Genomic DNA, 5,716 nt, shown 5'->3' with positions numbered 1-5,716 from the left:
TGTTCGTGCTAAAAATTCATTATTTACGATTGATAAAACTTGAAATTGTTTGTGGGGAAATGTTCGTCTCATCAAGGGGAGTCGAACGGTATATTTGATGGCTGACAATTCGCCATAATAATGCCGAAATTTTAACGAGAAGTTGACAACAATTCGTCGTAAAATAATTTTTTTTTTTAAAAAAAAAAAACTCTCTGGCACCGCGGTGTGTGACCGCGGTGCCACAGAGAAAATTATTTTTTTTGTTAAAAAAATGAGGCACCGCGGTTTCAGACCGCGGTGCCACTTACTTTCCTGATCTTTTCAAAATGGCATGCTTTTACTAATTTTTTTTTTTTTTGCATTTATTAAATAAATTTGCCGAATAATAGTGGTCAAAATTTAAATTTTTGCATTAATTTTATCTAATCATAATAGATATATTAATTAACTATAATTTTTCTTATAATTTGTATAGTCAATCTATGGAAACAACTTTTTATAAGTGAAAATTATATTGTTAGATGTATTAAATGCAGTACGTTAGATCTGATAAATCTGTTATTTTTGGATAAAAATAAATTAACAAATTCATTCATTTTAAAATAATGATGATTTTTATTATTATTTTAATGAAAATTGATGAACCAAAATATTTTATAAACTGCAAAAGCGAAGATAAAAATAAAATAAAAATCTTGGAAAAGATTTTCGACCATGTTATTTTTAGTCACAAAATTACACTAGAAAAAAATATGAATCATTCCCTATATTTTAAATTACTATGGTTTAAAAATTATGCCAAATCAATACTATTTACTGCTGTCAAACAAAACGAAACAAAATGAATGAAAAAATTTGAATTTCTATTGTCGTATCTGAAATAATTTTAACTACAGCCAAAATATTTTTCATAAATTTTCTAGCTACTGTGATTTTTAGCACAATATACTTTCTAGTTATAGGGAAATAATTCAAGAACATAAAATATTGCAAGAGGTGTAGAAGTTGATGTTTTCTTGCAAAAGTGGGAAAATGTGAAAGGGAATAAAAGGGAAATTAGGTGTGGAGGTTGGAGAATTGTGTGTGATAGAGCTTATGTGGTGATTTGTATGGGCAAAGAGCAAAGTTTGATCAAGTGAAAACGTGGCCATTTAGGTGGCAGCAGGTGTCGGCAGCAGCAACTTTCATATATATGTATCCTTACATTTTCCTAGGTTGGGCCGCGTTTGCATTCGTTGCTTCTCCCAAATTACTTCTTGTGTTTCAAGGAGAAAACTCATGATTGGAAGACTGCTCGGCCGTTTAGTTTTGTTTTCATTTCATTTTTATTTGTGATAATTACATTCTCTTCATTTGAGATTTGGTATAATTATATATATGTATTTTTTAGTTTGAAAAATTATACCTAATACCCTTGAATTTTACTTCTGTCTGACGAATAAATTCCTTCGTTAATCGAAATTTATCGAATTTTTCGATATTAACAAAAAAATCAGAAGAAAAATTTGTATAAACCTCTTATTGACTTATTGCATTTCAATAAATATTTTTTATAATCAAGTTACTTTCAACATCTTCACGCTTTAACGCATGTGAAAAGATATATCTTCACCGTTATAATAAATAATCGCAATGAAAAAATTATATTTTTTCTAGCACCCAATACATCTTTTTAAGTGTTTACTTTGTAATATGGGAGTTCAATTTTTTTCTCATTCGGTACAATAACTCAACCTACCTATAAATCAGTAGATTGAGCTATTCAACCTAAACAATCCAAATAAATATAATATAATTAATATAGGACTTTTTGTTATCCTGTCACTTAAATGACTTATATCACAAAGTAAACGGGTGTTGAAGGACTCAATGTGTTAGAACTGAAACATAGAGAACTAAATACACATCAATGACAAACTTCAAGGATGATAATGCAATGTTTCCATGAGAAGTAGCCCAAAATTTAATTAAGAAAATCATAATTGTTCAAAAAACCTTAAACATTATACAGAAAAATTATGAATTAATTCACTTGAACAAATTTGTCGAAACAAAAGAGTAAATTGCATATACACCTCTTGAATTTATATATAATTACACAGACATCCTACCTAATACGAAATAATAAGTACATTCCTTAAGATTTGTACCCCGTGTAACTCAAATGTCATTTACCCAAATGAAAGGGAGTGAACCTTTTTTTCAGACAAGTCATCTGATTTTACAAAAAGAAAACTGATTATATTATTGCAGAGAATATTAATATTTTTTTAAATAAAATAATATTTAATTCAAGATATATAACTATCATGATGATGTTTTGTGATGTGGTTGGTGGAAAGTCTTGTCTTTAGGGGTTGTTAATTCATAGAATTTGAGGTTTATGTCCTTCCACCCACCCTTCACCAACTACAATTAAATTATTAATTTCTTTTTTCTTACATATAATTAATATGATCTTCATCACATATGAGAGTAATATTTCCAAATATATAAATACTTATATTAATGACCTATCAATTTAATTTTTATATCGATAAAAAAATATTGAATTTATAATTATTTGATTGGAATAATATATTTATTGATGAAATCAATAAATACTGACAATATATACAACAGTAGATAGTGAATGTAAAAGGGAAGATGAATAATAGTTATACCAACGAAAGATTAGTGATGTAATGGAGTCGACAAAAAAATAGAACGTGAAAATATATCTAATGCAAATATTGAAGGATTGATATGGAAAAAGAGAAGAGATACATGTGCAAATTTTGGGGGGGATATGAAGGGAACATGGCAAGGAAAATTGCAAAATGGCCCCTATTTTTTGGCAATATTGCAAAAAAAAAACCCTATTTTTTTTTCAATATTGCCAGAATAACCCATTTAGTGAAACAAAATAAAAAGAAAAAATCGAGTTTAAAATCATCAATTGATTAACAATTACTTAAAAATTTTATTGCATATCTTCATATTTCTTGAATTATTTTTAGGTTTATTAGAAATGATTAAGTAAATAATCCCTTTGAAGCTTTCATATTTATTTGGTTGGAAAAGTTTAACCTAAAAATAGGGGTAGGTATCAAGTCCATCAAAGGTTGACTGTGATGGGCAATTCAGTCATTTTTAGTGTTTAATTCTTAGTTGGTTTGACAAAAGGGAGGAAAAAACATTGTATAATAGGTCAAATGAGAAAGCGTTAATTGGAAGCATGACTTTTCACATATTGTTGGAAACTTTATAAAAACAAAATAATTATTCTTTATATTATAAAATAATTATAAATAAAGGTTATGACAAATTAATTTATCAAAACTATTGAATAAAAAATTATTTTTTGGTTCGGACAATTTATATCTAAGAGATTGTTTCTTTTTAATTTATATCATGACATTAAGTTATGGTTAATGCTTTGGTTCTACCTGTTGCCACAATGATTAATAGATATTGTCTGATCGTGGTTGATTAGTCACTTAATTGATCAGATTAGTATTAGTATTTTTAAATTAAAATAAATTTATAAACTTGTATTTGTGTATTACATTAAATATATTTTTAAAGACAAAAATATTGCAAGTGATCGTCGAGCTTATTGTTTTGGTATCCAACTGTCAAGTGAGGTAATATTTATTTTTATTTATTGTGTTTTCATGTATAATTCTATTTCACCCATTGACCTAACCATAGGTCCAACATGTTAGGTTTGTCAATTAGTGTGCAATACCCGAACCCATTTTGATAGATTATCCGTACCTAATATTTCTATATTAGATCCAGACTTGGATACATATATATATGGTAATATATTTTTTTTTATTTGGATAGAGCCTACGCTCTGAAATATTAGTGGGTAAAATTTTGATATGCAAAAATATTTCTTTATTTGTTATTTAAAATTAGCAAATTCATAAATTTTTATAATTATCGATACGACTATTTATACACTAAAATTCAAAATAATTACTTTGTACTTAATTAATCTATACAAATCCAGTATTAATTTATAAACATTGTCGTTGAATAAATTTTTCAAATTGATTGATATATTTAAAAATATAGGATATTAATGTGAATAAATCATATAATTAGTAGTTAATGGCATGGTTTTTTATTTTTATTTAATTTAAAGAATTACAAAAAAATAAGGGGTATATGCAAATATGCAAGAAAAACAAATAAATTAAAAAGATTACGTCCAAATATCTCAGCCGACAATTGCGAGATCCAATGGTGAAATTTAGATCTGTACCCCCCACCCCCCAACCCAAAAAAAAAAGAAAAGAAACTAGTGACAAGTAGATGTACACATTCATGATATTCGTGACGCGTCATTTTCATATCATATTTAATAATTCACTCGCCACTCTCGTGTCTACACCTTTTATTTATTTATTTTTTATAAAATAATTAAAATAATAATATTTTTTATTTATAAAAAAGAACGAGACTCGAATTCAGAGTCTCTTATTTAACCTTATTGTATTATTATTTTCTGCATCTCCAAAGAGCTCACAAGATAATAAAAAAAATAAAAAAAAAAAAGAATATCAGAGTGGCTGCTACATGTCCAAAGTGTAATAAAGAATTAGATTGCAATGAGTGTGTGAGATCCAGATCTCAGACTCATTCCACATCTCTCACTCACACACATACACTGTCGGTGGGAGGTGTATGTATTGCTATGTGTGTTGCTGTGTGCAAAAGAGTGTGGAGAGAAGGTGAGGCTTTAAATGTTAGAGAAATCGTGTTTGCATGTGCCCTTTTTTTTCCCCCAATTAAATACACTTTGTACCTCTCAATCATACATTTTGTTTTATTTACGCTCCTAAAATATAGAAGGTAATAAAAACACTCTTGACAAAATAATTCGGCATTGATAAGACAAAAGTGTCTTTCTCATTTATCCCTATTCTTTTTTATTCTACTTTCTATAATATGTTTTATTAAAATATTTTTAGTAAAAATAATATTTATAATTTTTTATAAATTATGGAACACTACAAATACTAATAAGCTCAATATATGCAAATACTATTTTACAAAGTAAATATGTTGAAAAGTACATCTAAATATGTGTCAATATATAATGCATATAATATTATAGAAAAAAATATGTTGTATAACTTATAAATTTTTATTCAATTATATGTCCACAAAATAAAAATATGTCATATCATTATTTTAAAAAATATAGAATATTATATATTCATTATAGTATAGATTTGCATATTTCACAGTACATATATATTTGATGTAATATTTTAAATTTGCATCGATAATTTATTTTTATAAAAAGTTCAATATATATAACAATACAGACAAAAATTATGTAAATATTTTACCAGTTGTGTAAATAATATAAGAATTGTAAATTTTTAGAGTTTATACAGATTCTGTACTCAATATAAAAATTATAAATTTTAGGTAGTATTTATTTTAAATAAAAAAATTAATAATAGATTATATTTTTAGGAAAATAATTGTAATTATATTTTAGGAGTGTAAATAATAAGGGCACTTTTGTCATAAAAAAATTAGTGTATATCATGAGAATTTATTTGTTACATTTTATAATTCAGGGGTGTAAAATGCACTTTATGCATAGTTCAGGAGTACAAAGTATATTTAATCCTTTTTTTTTAATACACTAAGCTGACATATAATTTCTGTGTGTATATATTAAATAATTTTTATATTTTAAAAAAATTTATAAATAAAAATAAAATAC

This window comes from Sesamum indicum, unplaced genomic scaffold, assembly GCF_000512975.1.
Source record: "Sesamum indicum cultivar Zhongzhi No. 13 unplaced genomic scaffold, S_indicum_v1.0 scaffold00324, whole genome shotgun sequence".
In the NCBI taxonomy this organism is placed as follows: Eukaryota; Viridiplantae; Streptophyta; class Magnoliopsida; order Lamiales; family Pedaliaceae; genus Sesamum; species Sesamum indicum.
Note: the sequence above shows the minus strand (reverse complement) of the source record.